The sequence below is a fragment of the Haliotis rubra genome, unplaced genomic scaffold (genome assembly GCF_003918875.1).
Source record: "Haliotis rubra isolate DU_JTF1 unplaced genomic scaffold, ASM391887v1 Scf346, whole genome shotgun sequence".
Classification (NCBI taxonomy): domain Eukaryota; kingdom Metazoa; phylum Mollusca; class Gastropoda; order Lepetellida; family Haliotidae; genus Haliotis; species Haliotis rubra.
The window spans coordinates 327,601-345,892 of NW_025767020.1; positions in this window are offsets into that span (position 1 = coordinate 327,601).

Here is an 18,292-nt window from a genome sequence, read left to right on the forward strand (position 1 = left end):
CCACTCATATCTGTGATAGACTTTTCAAATCAACATAATATCTTTGGTTTTCAACTTAGAGGATTTTGCAGCAAAAGGTTTCATGATATATACTTGATTGAACATTGATACCTAAGTTTGCGCATGGTGTCGGAATGGGAGCTAAAAGCCATAAACATCCCTGCAGGACCTAAACCGATAACATGATTATATACATGATATCTGCATTTCCTGTATAACGTTTGGGCAAATGACAACACTTCAATATGCAGTTTGTCAGTTTGTAACTTTGAGCAGTAGTTAAATAATGAGGTTTACAGTTTATAATTTGCTTTCCTCAGGAAAATATCTTTCATAACATAGTGTAATTTTAAAACGGTTTCCATCCGATGTTTAACGAAGCCTTGTAATGGCCAAAACGCCGAAATTGTGGCTTGTCTTGTATTTCGTTTATAAGTAGTTAAAATACATCTATCGATATTTTAATCGATCAAATAACTATTTTTTATATGCGGAGGATGAAAACAGTAATGGTTACCAATGTGGTGCACGTTTCAAAACAACGAGCATATCCATAGGCTTATAATTGAATCTGCAGGTTTCCGCTTCATAGACGATGCTTTGAACACATTGTTCAATTGATTAATCCATTCTCATCATGTGACTCGTTTCCTTTTGAAGTAATGAATATACATCTATCGATGTTTTACTCATTTCATATACTTACTTTTGATAAGCAGACGATGAAAACAGTGATGGGTACCAAGATGGTGCAATTTCAAAACAAGAGCATATCCATAGGCTTATACTTGAATCAGCAGGTTTCAGTTTCCAACTCATAGACGATGTTTTGAACACATTGTTCAATGCTTTAGTCCATTCTCATCATGTTCGAGTTATGATGAGATCAGGGGAAAACAGTTGTATTTGTTTTGAAATGATGAAACTAAATATCCTTGAAGTTTTTCTGTCGTATTTGGGAAGTCAGTATTTGGAAACAAACTTAAGCAAACTTTATGTTCAAAACAAATATGATACTCGCATCAAACAGTCTACCAATGAATAACCATTTCATTTTTGTTTCATATTCAGCTACCATCAAACATTGATTTTTTCTTTCTTTTTTTCCGGCAGGATGTATTCAAGAAAACAAATTATTTCGTTTCGTAAGCTTTTCTCATATTTGATGCTGAAAATTACAGTTGTTCGTTTTTGACAAATGATGGTGGTATTTCAGGCACGTAAGCATTTTATCGAAAGTATTGAAATGACTACAAATTGCATTTCTCAGAAAAAGTACTTTATCTATTCTTTACTTAACTGTTCCATGCAAGTTATATGAAAACAAGATTAAAATCACAAATAATTGATTTGGAAAGATTTAGAGGTATTTAAAGTTCATTTCGTAACCTGTTTTTAAAGTGACATTTAGAATGCTGAGGTTTCATATAATAATTTCCACATGATCGTTTTCAAAGACGTCAGCAGATTGAAGTAAAATATCAAATTTCTTCTCGAATCAGTTAAGTAAGATTCTGCGTGTTGTGTTATCTTGAAGCTGCGGAAAGTCATTTTTAACTTCATGGTTACCCATTTAAGCGACAATGATAATGATGTTTAATGCACGGGAAGCTTGAATTACTCCAAATTGAACCCGGTTTTAGTCCAGGAGGAAACCTTAGAGGAGTTTAACTTGGATACCCAACTCGATACAAAGTATACTGACTCAGAGTCAGACTCAGAGTTGTTGTTTTATCCAATGATAGCCAAATACCAAGTATGGTACAATGAGGATGGGGATCGACCCACCGACCTTCCACTCTAATGGCAGACGCTCTATCTAATATACAACAAAGGTGGTCATATTTGGGTTTAACTGCCTATAATGGACATATTGGAAAAGCTTGACGGTTCCTACCTCATCATGTTCTATCAACATATGAATGTCAGTCAACGTCAGTTGTAAAATTATTCCTTGCTGCTTTATAATATATTTTATGTACATGTATTTTCTCAGTATTGTTTTCAATGGCAACAAGAGCTACTATTTCTCATACATACATACATACATACATACATACATACATACATACATACATACATACATACATACATACATACATACATACATACATACATACATACATACATACATACATACATACATACATACATACAAAAGCGCTATCTGAGTCCGCTTTATCCATGTGCAGAGGTGAATAGGTGCGTCTTGAGTCCACTTTTAAAATTTGACAGTTCTGTTTCGGAACGAAGGATGGATGGTAAATTGTTCCAGAGGAAGGGTCCTGCTCTAGAGAAAGACCTGTCCCCATATGACTTAGTTCTAGTTTGTGGTATTTCAAGGAGAGACTGGTCCCTTGAGCGGAGTGATCTAGTTGGGTGATATGGTGTAAGGAGATCCGAGAGGTATTTTGGAGCTAGACGATTTAGGCACTTGAAAACAAGGAGCAGGATTTTGTAGTCGATTCTGAAGCGAATTGGAAGCCAATGTAGAGTTTTGAGGGCAGGAGAGATGTGTTCAGTCCTTTTCATTTGACAGATCAATCGTGCGGCTGAATTTTGTGCCTTCTGTAGTTTGTAGAGGACTTGTTTTGGCACACCAGACAGCAAAGAGTTACAATAATCCAAGCAGGATGTTACATATGCTTGAACTAGAGCTTGTGCAGATTTCACATCCAGGTATCGACGGATCAAACCAATGTTGCGCAGATGGAAATAACATTGGCGACAGACATGGGGGTTCCATGCTGAGGGAGAGTCAAACCACCAAGATTGCGAACATGTGGCAGATGGAAGATTCACCAATGCAAAACTGTGGAAGCAGTAGCTTTTTCTGAAGTCGAAGAGGGTGGAACACAATGAGCTCAGTTTTATCATCATTTAATTTAAGATAGTTCGATGACATCCAACTTTTGATACAATCAAAACATTCTTCTACTCTTGAAAAGGAGAACTTGGTTGAAGATGCGTCAGATGGCTTGAAGGATAAGTAGACTTGCGTGACATCAGCATAGAGGTGTATACTTAAGTTGTAGGACCTTGCAATATCACCGAGGGAAGATGTGTAGCATGTGAAAAGTAGGGGGCCTAGGACGGAGCCCTGAGGCACTCCAAACTTCAAGTACGTTGCCTCTGACCTTTCACCCTGGATGACAACTGCCTGCCTCCGGTCTGTTAAGTAGGAGACAAACCACCTTAATGCAAGATCTTTGACAGTGAACCTGTTTTCAAGGGTAGAGAGTAGCACAGAATGGTCAACAGTGTCAAAAGCAGCTGAGAGATCCAGCAATACAACAATGACCGCTCCATCGGTGTCTATGCCTCTTAGGATGTCGTTCTGAACCTTCAGCAACGCAGTTTCCGTGCTGTGGAAGGATCGGTAGGCAGATTGGCGCTCTTCATAGAAGCTGTTTCTGCTCATATGGTCTCTGAATTGAGAAGCAACAATGCGCTCAATCAGCTTAGAAATGAATGTCAAATTGGATATTGGTCTGTAGTGTTTTAACAATTCGTGATCGAGATTCTTCTTCTTTATGAGGGGAGTGATAATTGCTGTCTTCAGTTGATCAGGCATTACACCTTGGATAGGAAGTAGAGATTGAATGGTTTGTTTCAAGAGCCACGTTGGTAATGGGTCAAGCAAACATGATTTCGCTGGACATTTGGAGACAAGTTTGGACATTTCATCTTCCGTCACAGATCTAAACGAGGACAAAGGAAGGGAGTTGTTCGTGATTACTGGAACTTTCGCAGCATCATGGTGATATTTGAAGGATTGGTGTATGATGTTGATCTTGTCAGTGAAGAAGCCCGAAAACCGATTAGCCAGTTCATCAATAGATGTGTGAGATGGGAGAACAAGAGAATTCCGTTTAAACAACAAGCTGTTGGCAATTCTGAACACTTCCTTCTGTCCAGTAGCTGTATTAATGGCATCTTTATAGAAGTCTGATTTGGCAGCCTCAATCAGTGATGCTAATGAATTACACTGTTCAGTATGCATCTGTTTGTGGATGGTCAATTTAGTTCTCCTATACTGACGTTCCAGCTTCCGCCTCTGTCTCTTTGCAGCACGGATGTTATTATTACTTCATGACCTTCAAGTAAAGAGTGTTTGATTGCATGTATCACAACAATCCCGAAGGGGTGATTGCACTATGGACAAACTATCATGTGGGGGAATTGTGGATATAAATCAATAAATTCAAAAGAATTTCCTTCGCTAGTGCTTTGACTGACCATCCTGCGTCATAGGAATATCATATATCCATACCGGGTCCCTTTAGAAAAGGATTACGTCAAAACAAAAATATCTTAAGCCTATTAAGACTTTTAAAGTATCCCCTTACCTTACCATACCTTGAAGGCTTAACGATACGGTTACCAGATGAAGTCAGAAATTAACGATGGTTTAACAGAAAGACACCAAACAGTTCCTGAGCTATTTGTAGCCATAGATGTAAGCAAAACATTTCACATCTTTCAACGACCTTCTTCATTGAACCTATAATCAGGCCTTCACGATATTTCAGGGCTACATCTTACCCTGTGGACAGGTGCTAGATAAAGCTATGATGCATCGACATTTCTTGGCGGCTGGATCATGTAGTAAAGTGACTCTCAACTTTGAAGCACCTCATAAGCAACCAGGGATCTGAGAATGAAAACAGTGCATACCGATCGATTAAACGGATAAAAGTAGTTTAGGGTGAGCATATGCCGCAGTATTAATGATATTTGCAGTTCACCTGGTTTACGCCCATCGCTGTACCGTCCAGCAGTACATCGTCCTCAAGAAAACCAACTTTAATTTTGAGATTCCTTCCAACAACTTTGTCACACTTAAAATAGCTGTGCAATTCCACGCTTTCGTCATGAGTCTTGACATGCATCACCAGTTGATCATACGATGCATAAATAAAAGTCTGTCATGAAGAGACTCCACGTTAATCAAACCTCGACTTCCCGAAATGATTGGAATATATATATACGATTAAGAGAGGAACAAGGGTGGTGGGCTCTGTTGTCAGACATGATCCAAGTCAAGAATCCGAATGTCTTGTTTTTGTCCATTTAACCGCAACAAAGGAATAGGAAAGGACTTGCACATTTGTGGATTTGACTTTGTTTCTAGCATTCAGCTCTGAAGTCTAGATTTTCCTGAAGCAAGATTTCTACGCAGCCCGAAATTTCTCTTGGATTTCGCCTTTGGGGAATGTATCCGACAATTTCAGGATTCCCCAAAAATGCAGCCTTCTGAATTACCCAGAGTGTCAGAAGGGCTGTGTCCCCGACTGTAAAAACGGACACCCTTCCAATGTCAGTCAACAGACTGGGAGGTACTAAACCTAAGGCACCAAGTACAATAGGAGTCGGACAGCTTGGTACTCGGGATTCAAGCGTGACATTTTCTAAGTTAGGTCCGTATATTTGACCTGCTTTCCGTGAATGTTGTCAGACACAAGGGACAAAAGCTACATGATATTAGGGGTCTTATTGGTCTTATTGTTTCGCAAAAGCTACAAGGTCCATTTTGTTGGCCTGGATAGTTCTGAGGATGACCACCCATTCCAAAGAATATTATAACTACTATTTGTCATGACGCTCTCTTCATACTGTGTCTTACCATAGATGGATAAACGGATCCTGCCATTACATGCAATGTAGTCCACTAAGATTCTGTGTATTTTCCAGCACTGGTCATCCACTGACAAGGTGTTGAACAGTCTCATTACATTCACTGCATTGTGATGCAAAATCCTACATCGACGATTACTATACTATACTCCATATGGAAATGTAACTTCTCCGTAAAGTGGAACCGTATTCAACTTCAATGCCTCTCAAGACACAATTTGGACTTCTTAAAGAAATGCCCTGTGTCTAATCATATTATGTGAAATCTCCTCAGTAAATTCCACAGGTTATATTGTACTACAGTGCCTTGTGAGATGTTTATCATGTACAGATCTTTCAAAATTGCATCCGTCTGAAGTAAATGACCAGAGATTCTGGATAAGTCACTTCACGTAATCATCTATATGCAATATTCTACAAATGCAATTGTAAAGGACATGTAAGACTGACTTGGCTACAACCACCTTGTTATTGGAATGAAGAGACAAGTTAAGTGTGAGTTTGTCTGGAGGTGGCACTGTTCATGTATTGCGAAAGTGAAGAGCTTCCTTTGAAGTGGAGGACGAAAGGACTTTGGACAAAGCTTTTAATAATCAACAACTCGTTTTGTTCTCATACTTACTTGTTGGCCGCATTTGACTGTGGACATTGTCCATCGAGAGACAATCCCTTTCGGGACTACTTGCAATGTTGATTACAGCATAATCTGTGTAACAGTCGCGACTTTCCAGATATACTGTGTGATGCTTTCTTGTCTGGCTCCGTGCCTGCAAATCGAGTTACCATGATGTTCGCGACAGTGAACAAGCATATGTGATAGAGAGTATGAATACTTACGGGCAAATGGTGCGTTTGCTGAGGTTTACACTGAATATATAAATTTTCTCTGATCTATGTCGGATATGACGATGTTTTACTAAATCAACTTTTCTAGACTGACATCCCTTGAGTACTAAGCTGCACCAGGTCAAAATATCAAAAAGCAATTACAACGTAGGATGAGTTGATTTAAACACATACAATCTGCATACGGTCAGCTAGGGACACAATGTGACTACGAACTCAAAAACAATTTTCTCTTTATGGGAATACATTGGTTCTTGCATGCAGGTCATCAGGGAATGATTGTTATCCCCCGCCGCGCGTTTAGCGCGAAGCGGGAGATAAAGTATTAGCCTCCGTCCGTCCGTACGTCCGTAAGGACGTACGAATTAGAATATCTTAAGAACCGTTGACTAGATTGTTTTCATACTTGTACCTAGGTTCATCACAGTATGCAAATTTTCCCAGTCAGGTTTGGTGACTTTGACCTTTATTTCAAGGTCACAAGGGGACTTTCACGCTTTACCCTTGTCATCTCAAGAACCGTTCACTGGATTTTCTTCATATTTGATACCAGGCTTTATCCTGGGAAGCCGAAGGCCTATTTGAATTTGGTGACCTTCACATAAGTTCAAGGTCACGGCGACAATTTGAAGATTTCAGCATGTTAACCTACATGTTAAGCTTGTCAGCGAGATACCTCAAGAACCATTCACTGGATTTTCTTCATAGACTTTCAAGACTTCTCTTGAATGTTTTTTTTATAAGCAATTTCTTTATTGCTACTTTTTGCATATTTCATACACCATGAGTTTCATGTCAAGGCCAAAGTGAGTCTTGAAATTTTGTGTGTGTTTGAAGAGCTACAGGGCAAGATATCAAGAGTGGTTGACTGGTAATGTTTTTGTTGCCATTGAACTTCATCTTAAACTACACTACGACCTTCACTTCATTAGTTTTTAAATTTGATTTGATAATTTGCGGGGGATTATGTCACCTTAGTGACAACTGCTTGTTAAACATATAATGTACGTTTAATTGGAAACCTATTTGAAATATCTTAACATTCTGAGGCAATACACAACACTGAATACGTTCATGAACATGATTTATGCGCACCTTAAGGGAGAAACCTCCATCGCCACGACAGACAGACATAATTATTTCTCAACCAATACATGATAATATATACATACAAATATTTTCATGAAAACAGACATACGTTTTCAAGTATGACCTCCAGGGCTAAATTGAATCTAATGTACAAGGCTGTTTAAGCATAATTGAGACATATCACAGATTTGTTTGAACGAGTTCGTTTCTGGGATTTAAAACTCTTAAATGTGCATACAGGACAATCTTTGGGAGAGGGCATTCTAAGCAACTTCAGCCTAATCTTTTTCATGAGAAGAAGATATGTTTACACTTAGAATACCATGAATGTTTAGCAGGCCAATTCAAGGATTCGAAACAATGGTACAGTTAATGAACTGGTATTAAGCTGATCTTTTCTCTGGACATAAACCATTTTCATATATGTATTGACATTAGCATTTATCTACATTTCAGTTTGGGCAAGTGGCTGTTCCCATGTGTCAAGCAAAAGCCGGTTTGAGTGATGATCAATTGACGATAATAGACACAAAAAAGAGAACTGCATCGGGCATCATTCTTATCACTCAAATTTAGAAATGACCTTCACGAGTAATTCATGAAACTACCGGTAGAAGAGGACATGCTAACTGTTGTCGAGAGCACCTGGTGCCATCACTGATCAATGACCCATTCAAATCATCTTCATTTTTGGCTGGCCGTTTTCGACCAATGTAATCTGTTTCAACAGAAAATCAAAATTGATAATTCTCTTTTGAGATGCTTCATATTCACTGTGATAAAATGCTTAAACAGAAAAAAGTTTTAAAGCAACCACACATGTAACCAAAATTCCTTGTTCAGTGATACCCCGGTTATCGTTTCCAGAGAGGGGTATTGCCTGCATTATCTACACCTCGAAGGTCCGCAAATACACATTCTGCCCAACATGACTACACCACGTAAGTTCTTAAGAGAACGAAATCTATACAGAATACAAGTGTTGAGTTACTCTGGCATGCTATGGGATGGGATGAAGTGAGACGTGCCATTGATGAGGGAACGGAGCATCATCTCTTGCCGCCTCGATGTTACGTTTAAGGTACATTCCATTCCAAGTCAAGGTCTAGACAGTGTAATTAGTGCCCTGTGAGAAATTGAGTCACTGTTCCTATTAAATGAGGGCAGCCAGTTATTACAAGATTGAACCATACAGTAAACACTGATCTAACAAACCTGTGGAATGTTGGAATGGCCTTTTTGCAAGCAACCCCAGAACGAAGAAACGTGATGACGCCGAGGGAACAGATAACTAGTCTTGTGCAAAAGCTTTAGTTTGTCTGCAAGATGTAACAAACTACAGCTAAAAGGACATTACCGGATGGCTTTATTTATGGCAGTCGATTACTCTCGGCCAATGGCCCGACCAATGTATTTTCCTCCAAAAGTCGTTTTTTTTCTAATGTTGACTTTAAGACAGAACTACTTTCTATGCATGATCTGTTTCAAACAGTTCTGTGTTTGACATTTAGTAACCCACAGCCGTGAATCGGCTTAAACGTTGGCAAAAGTGTCGCAAAATACAACTCATTCACGTTAGGCGACTAAATGGATTAACCCAGTTTGGGAAATGAAGGGGATGAGGTAAAATTGTGTTTAACGTTGCCTTTAAAGTATGCTTCTGTAATAATAATGTGGATGTACGCGTGCATTTGATTGCTTGTACGAGTCCGCACTTATGCCAGATTTACACATGTTATCGTGTTAGCCCTCCAAGGTATTTCGCCCAGTTTAACATGGATACCCTACTCAGACAAATTATGCTGGTTCTGAGCCATGAATTTCTCTTTATTATTGCCCTGATGCTGATCGAAGGGCAGGGTCACAATCAGGCACCATATTGTTACGTATGCGTAACCAGGGATTCCAACGACCTTCTAAGGACAGACGTGTACTGTACAACAAAGCCAGTGCTAAAAATGAAAGTAAATTATCAGGAATAAGTTTTCACAGTCAGGACAGTGACTATGAATATAAATTGGTAACGCTACTCAAACTCTGAGCTTACACAGACATGAGATTACTAGATTTCAAACCAAAACTGCCATGGTCAGTGAAGTTGTTTTGCACACTATCTCCATTACTGAAGTCATCCATGCTATTACAGACCTCTAACAAATTCATGGAATCTCAAATTCTACATTTTTATCGGTGAAGAGCCTTACATTGTTGTGATGCAGGAGAGTAAAATGAAATATATCGGCTTTGAAGTTTTAGAGGATTTTTTAAAATATGAAGCATTCCTGGGCCAATACTAACCATATTACAAGCATTAATAAATAAATATAAAATGGGAATGTACCTTTAAAAGGTTGACTGGTATATTATGTAAACATAGACGTGATGGTTCAGTGAACATTGTGTGCTAATATGGTGACCTTACAATACCCCATGAGGCAGTTATTTTGCATGTTTTCGCTGCAATTTGAATAGCATGTCGACCGACCCCTTCGTCAGATTGCACTTTAAAATATAATAGTTGCACGAACTAATGAAACAAGCGAATCTATTTCCCATAGTGGATTCCTCCCAGTGGACGTAGAACTTATCAGTGTGATGTGAACCGAATGATGAAGACAATGACGATTGTGCTTGTACAGGAACAACTTGGAGATCTTTCTATATGCATCGTGATCTATTGATTGATGTAATCGTCCTATTACATCTACTTTACAAATGATATTGAAGGCTTACTAATGTGCGCGTTCACACAGAACATCACAATCTGATATTACAATCCAACAATGTGACACTTTTTCGATTAAGCATCTTGATAACGCTGGCGTTCGCTAATTCATCTATTCTCTTACAGGAGGGATCGCCAAATCACTATTTTTTCCATCAAACATATATAACCATAAGAATTTGGGGGCAGGTACACAGTACCCCATGTATATCACAGGTGAAGGGAAAAGTTATGCAAAACAGCGGTTTTAAATACAGTCAATTACGTTTATAACAAACACGCTTAAAACGAATTGATGGATATATCGAACTGGGTTTATTTGGACGCGTCCCCTTCCTGTATATTTCAGCTGAAATACGAACGAACTGTGGTTATAACGAACTAAAATTAGTGATCCCCTCGAGTTCGTTATAACCGTCGTTTGCAGTATTAAACGGTTTTCAGTTCATATTTTGTCCGTGCAGGCTTCTTCTTCTTGACCATAAATGTACGTTGAAAAAAGGATGTTACAAAACAACGGTTAATCACAAATAATACGAAAATTGAAAACATATAAATAGTTAAGATTGGAAACCGATATTAGATACCGAAACAAATCTAACAAAACACACACGATGGTGCTTAAAACTCATCTGGAATCGTTTTTTCAAGATGTTGAACAGTTCGATTATTTTTGCTGTTTCTGGAGCAATGCTTGTGGAATTAGAAATATTTATTGTGAAGTGGGATCAGACGAACGTGATCCAAATACACGTTTTATGTCTTCTTTTACAATAAAATTCTTAACTCGTGATAAGGGAATACTATTTTTTTAAACACGAGACACGTTAAAGAGACAAGACGTCACGCACTAATCAATTGAAGCCGAGTTCTACACCTGTTTTTTGTTTGTTAAATAATGCCACAGCCAGCAATATTCCAGACAAACCAAGACCAACAGCATGAGAATCGATCTACGCAATTGGGATACGGTGACATGTTGACGTCAGAAAGCTCGACCACCCGATCCCGTTTGTCGCCTCTTACGTCAAGCATGGCTTGCTGAAGTCCAGTTCTAACCCGGATCTTCACAGGTGACGGAGCCTCGAACCGCAAACAATAAAACACATTTGAAAAAAACTCGCTATGATTGGTCATTTGTTTATGATATTTTTTGTTTTGTATGGTGTATGGTATTTCAGAAAAGTAATATAGGCCATAGGCCCAGGTTACAGTTTGAGAATTACAGAGTGAGAAAGTATGTTATAATGAAGACTGTCTTTTGTATTGAAATGAGTTTAAGGTTTTACATTACGGTTACCATTATTTTGCAAACCCATAAAGATCCGTGTAAGAACTGGTCTTCAGGCATGCTTGTCTTAAAAGGCGACTTACGGGATCGGTTGGTCAGGCTGATGCATGTCATTATGTCTTAATTTCGTAGATCGATGCTCAAGATGTCAATTACAGGAGTGTCTGTAATTATTAACGCCTTCGGAAACCTTGAATATTTCTGGGTACGTCTTTAAACCACACGAAGAAACACATTGCAATAAAATGTCAAGAAGTAACTTTACTTGCGCTTCTATAGCCCTTAATGCTAAGTTATCAGTTTCAAATTCAAACAGGTTTTAAAATAATGAACTGTAATGCATCATGTATCAGCATCCATACTTCTGACAGATATCTGACAATGTATTGCAAGAATGACATCAGTGAGTCATCAGGTTCCAGAACTTGACTCAACATTCAAGACAGTTGCTGCAGGGTATTACCAGGATTATACAAGGATTACACAGAAACCTGCACTTTTCCAAACCTTTGACATTAAAGAGGCCCTGTTCGTCTACAGCTCTAGACTGATAGAGAGCTTCTGTCTTTTCTAAAACAAATAATCAAAGCCTTGTTTTCTTACATATGCCTTGTGTAATAGGAAACTTATATGTTAAAAAGATATAAGTACTTACGAACAAAATGTGCAGGCAATATTCACGTGTTTACAGAATACTGCCCATTATTTTTGTAGCTATCGGAATGCACTGAGCACCTGTTTATTTTAGAAAATGCAACTGAGCTCCTTAACTTTAAAAAAGGAATAAAGATCTTAAACCAAATTTCTCATAAGTGCATCTACCAACCACGCCATGATAAAAATATGTTGTACAGGTTTATTGCAAAGAAATTAATTTTAACTGCTAAAATCAATAGGAAATCCATTATGTCTCATCAAATATCACATGGCTGTCTAGTCTTCTCTTCTTGCTAAAGACACGGACACCGTCCACCTGGCTTATACAATACATATAATATCATCTGTCAAAACTACATCTTGTCCAGAGTCTGATGCCATCATGATAGTATTACCAATGTTTTCAGACAGATGTTCAGAGTTATGTTGACAAACAAAACATAAATCTCGGCATTCTCATATGTGACACTAACACTTGGAAATGAATCAAACTTGTTTGACTATAAATGAAACTTTCAACCTTTCCAAAGGCAATGGCAAAAACACTTTTCTAAATGTTTGAAAGTTTCACTTCCTAAACAATGATAATTACATGCATGTTATTGGGCACAGCTTAAATGGTTGCCATCGTTGTTTACGCATATCTGAGTTTCATGTACAATGAAGTGAGTGATACAAAGGAAATGAGTGAAGCATAGATAGTTTGCTTAAAAGTATCCAACAAAAATCTAGCGAATACTCGCATGCAAAAGGACGGAACTCTGCAAAACATAATTTAAACCAATGAGTGTCCTGAACATGTCTTTCCTGGTCTCTTGTGGATTTAATTTTGAACTGCAATATTGCACAAATATGGAAATCCACTATAATCAGATTTTTGTTCCTGCGATGTCCATTTTGCATGACAAAGAGACCTCTTTTACTAATGCAGGCGCTACATAACACCGACTCCTCCATCTGACATGATGGATGGCGATGACGTCATCGTTTCAAGATGGATTCAGTACAGAGGAAGGATTAGCTTGACAAATCATTTCCTGGCATGGGTTTTCTGAAACAGCCACGAAACAAATAACATGTTATGATTCTCTTATGTACATTTCTTTTCGACTATAAAAGTACAGATTTCCGTTTATATTATGGACATATCGTTGTAATGGAAGTCGCAATTTCTACACTCTTAAATTGTTTTGTCTTTGATATTTCGTAAAGTGATCTTTACGATGTGCCATGAAAGGTCATGGAATGAAACGACTTGCATGAATTTAGAGATGTACAAGGTATAATATCTCACTAAGCAATATAAGGACATTGTGTCGCCAACACTAATGGTTTCATGCCAGTAAAATAAGTAGAAAGACGATATGTTCCTATAAAAGGGATTAAATTGTTGGATTGTTTCTTGTTTCACGCCGCACTGAGCAGTATTCCAGCTATATGGCTGCGGCCTATAAAGGGAAACCAGAAAGTTTATCATTCTCTGGGTTGTGAGCTGAGTTGAGTTTCACACCGCTATTAGCAATATTCAAGGAACATCACGGCTGGGGATACCAGAAGTCGGCTTCATACATTGTACCCATGTGGGGAATAGAACCCAGGCCTTCGGCGTGACGAGCAAACGCTTTAACCACTAGGCTACCCCACCCAATGGCAGTCCCAGAGACTCTCTAAGCGCATACAACATGCTGGACATTATTACCCCCGATAACCCAAGCTGCCTGTGAGGCACTAGAAGGTAAATAGTCAAATGACTTTTCCCACCTGGTACCCGTTTTCTTCTGTGTGAAAAGAGGCAATTTTCAACAAACACACTTGCCTGAGGTGAGACCACATGTGTCACATGTGATTTGTTGTGGTGCAGGGCTGAAAGTCCAAGAAACTCTCAGGACTCAAGCTGACAAACACGGTCATCCATCCAAGAAATCGTCGTGCCTATTGTTGCTTAACTTCAACTGATTTGTGACCCCAGCTCAACACACTAGACCACATATCACCACAAAATCTAAAGCCAATCTTTAAAAGGTTATCTGTCGAGATCAGACAGGTTCATATATGTATTAGCATATATTAACATTTCAGTTTGGGGAGGTAGCTGTTCCTGTTTCACGTAAAAGCCGGTTTGACTGATGATCAATGGATAAAAAATGAGAATTGCATCGGACAATATTTTCATCGCTTATGCGTCAAATTTAGAAATGTCCTTCACGAGTACACCAGAGGAGGATATTGCCTGCAGTATTTACAGCTCGAAGGTATACAAACACACATCATTCCCAACATGCCCACAGTACATCATACGTTCCTAAGAGAGCAAAATCTCTGACGTTTATACAGAATACACAGTGTTGAGTTGCTTCGGCATGAGATGGAATGGGATGAAGTGAGACGTGTCATTGATGAGGGAACGGAGTATCATCTCTTGCCGCCTCGATGTTATAAGTATAAGGTACAATATGCTTCTAAGTCCCATTCCAAGTCAAGGTCTAGACAGTGTAATTAGTGTCATGTGAGAAATTGAGTCACTGTCCCCATTAAATGAAGACAACCAGTTATTACAAGATTGAACCCTACCGTAAACACAGTTTTAACAAACGTGTAGAGTGTTGGAACGACCTCTTTGCAAGCAACTCCAGAACGAAGAAACGTGTTGATGCCGGGGAAGCAGGCAACTAGTCTTGTGCAAAATCTAACAGCTTTAGTTTGTCTCCAAGATGTAACAAACTACAGTTATAAGGACATTACCCGATATCTCAGCTTTGAGGTTTTGAGGATTATTTAATATATGACGCTTTCCTAGGTCAATACCAACCATATTACAAGCATTAATAAAATAATAAATATATAATGGGAATGTTCCTTTAAAAGGTTGACTGGTATATTATGTAAACATAGACGTGATGGTGTGGTGAACATTGCGTGCTAATATCGTGACCTAATGAGGCAGTCATTTTGCATGTTTTCGCTGCAATTTGAATAGCATGTCGACCGTCATACTGCACTTTGAAGTATAATAGTTACACGAACTACTGAAACAAGCGAATCTATTTCTCATAGTGGATTCCTCCCAGTGGTCGCAGAACGTATCAGTGTGATGTGAACCGAATGATGAAGACAATGACGATTGTGCTTGTACAGGAACAACTTGGAGATATTTCTTTATGGATCGTGATCTATTGTTTGATGTAATCGTCCTATTACATCTACTTTACAAATGATATTGAACGATTCCTAATGTGCGTGTTCATACAGAACACCGTTATGAGCTCCGTCAGTCATTCACAATCTGATTTTACAATCCAACAATGTGACACTCTTTCGATTAAACGTCGACTTCAAAACGCTGGCGTTCGTTAATTCATCTATTCCCTTACAGGACGGATAGCTAAATAATTACTTTTTCCGTCAAACCCGGATAACCATTAAGAATTTGGAGGCATGTACACAGTACCCCATGTATGCCCCAGGTAAAGGGAAGAGAAATGCAAATACAGTGGTTTTAAATACAGTAAATACACGCTTATAACGAACTGATGGATATATCGAACTGGATTCTTTTGGACGTGGACCCTTGCTGTTTATTTCAGTTGAAATACGAACGAACTGTGGTTATAACGAACTAAAAATATAAAACGTTTCCAAATCTTGTCTGTGAAGGCTTCTTTTTGTTAAATGTACGTTGAAAAAAAGAAGTTACAAAACAACCGTTAATCGCAAATAAATAATACGTTAAAATATTTAAACAGTTAAGAGTGGAAACCGCTCTCAGCAATACTAGATACCGAAACAAATCTAACAAAACACACACGATGGTGCTTGAAACTCATCTGGACTTGTTTTCAAGATGTTGAACAGCTCGATCATTTTTGCTGTTCCTGGAGCAATGCTTGTGGAATTAGAACTTTTTGTTGTGAACTGGGATCAGATGAACGTGATTCTAATACACGATTTATGTCTTCTTTTACCCCAAAAATTCTTAACTCGTGATAAGGGAATACTATTTTTTTAAAACACGAGACTCGTTAAAGAGACAAGGGGGCACACGCTAATCAACTGATGCGGAGTTCTGCATCTGTTGCTCAATGTACGCCGTTGGGAATGCCGAACTCATTTGGTACTTCGTAATAGTAATTCTTCATCTCGAATAACATTGAATCACGTAATTATGTACGGAAATTACCGATGTTTTGCGATTGCAAATCGATGGAAGGGAGATAACTCAAAATTTGGTTTTCTTGTCGTCTTGTAGTCTGGCACTCCATACTATGATCCGATATCCGTGCTTCAAACAGTTCAAAATTACCATTGAGGTGTTTGGGCTCAGGGAACATAAACAAACATCGAGGGAACATCAGCCCATGTCCCCCTCGAGACCAGTAAACAACTTATAATGTCTCACTGACAATTTTTTTATCTGTCCCTGTGTTTGTTCATGTGGACATGGTACGGTGGGGTAACCTCGTGGTTAAAGCGGTTGCTCATCACACTGAAGACTCGTTTTCGATTCCCCATATGGGTTCAATGTGTGAAGCCCATTTCCGGTGTCCCCCGCCGTGATATTCCTGGAATATTGCTAAAGGCAGTGTAAAACTAAACTCACTCACTCATGCGGCCATTTCATTTAAACAGTCCTTTGCATATGGCTGTAAGGGGGTACCACTGGCAGAGCTCACTTTTTCACAACAGACAATTGATTCTTCCTTGTGATGGTGTATGAGTTTATAGGTTGTCTCTACGAATTCTACACTGTACTCACGCACGTGGTGCATGTAAATGCGACAAAACCATTTCAATAATAATAATGAAAACGACATGAACAAACCATTTAATTCATTGTGGTGTTACGAGGCGAACGGAGCCTTCAAAAACCTTGAATATTCTAGGAACGACACGCAAAAAAATACATGGAATAAAATGTCAAGAAGTAACTTTACTTGCACTTCTAGAGTCCTTCATTTTTAGACATACTGTCTGTCTGTGTCTGTCTGTCTATAGTCCTTAATGCTTATTTAACAGTTTCAAATTCAAACAGTTTTTAAAATAATGAACTGTAATGCATCACGTATCAGCAGCCATACTTCTGACAGATCTCAAATTCAAACAGTTTTAAAAAATGAACTGTAATGCATCATGTATCAGCATCCATACTTCTGACAGATATCTGACAATGTATTGCAAGAATGACATCAGTGAGTCATCAGGTTCCAAAACTTGACTCAACATTCAAGACAGCTGTTGCAGGGTATTACCAGGATTATACAAGGATTACACTGAAACCTGCACTTTTCCAAACCTTTGACATTAAAAGAGGCCCTGTTCGTCTCCAGCTCTAGACTCTTAGGGAGCTCCTATCTTTCCATAAAACAAATAATCAAAGCCTTGTTCTACTGAATTATTCTAACATATGCCTTGTGTAATCGGAATAGTTTATGTTAAAATGAAATAAGGACTTACGAACAAAATGTGCAGGCAATATTCACGTGTTTACAGATCAGTAAACCATTATTTTTGTAGCTATCGGAATGCATTGAGCTCCGTTTTTTAGAAAATGCTTCTGAGCTCCTTAATTTTAAAAAGGAATAAAGATCTTAAACCAAATTTTTCATAAGTGCATCTACCAAGTAAGCCATGATTAAATATGTTGTACAGGTTTATTGCAAAGAAATTCATTTTAACTGCTAAAATCAATAGGAAATCCATTAAGTCTCATCAAATATCACATGGCTGTCTAGCTTCTCTGTGAAGCAACTGTACAAACTTTATTAGCTGCCCTAATATCATATTTCAGATAGCACAGGAAAAAAGAAACAAGCAATTCATGCATTTTGAACACGTTCCTATACTTCAAGTTGACAATGAAAAAGAAATTGAAATTTGATGATTAGAATGTTTTGTAGCAAGTGCTCTAATAGGCGAATGGGCTTGGCACGTACCTGATGTTGAGTACACACTCAATTAGGTAAATGTCTTGGCGCTTGCACCCTTTTCCAACTGCCCTACACAATTTGAATTAAGTCCGTCTGGAAAGATCTCCCTGGCTGGTAGTTTAG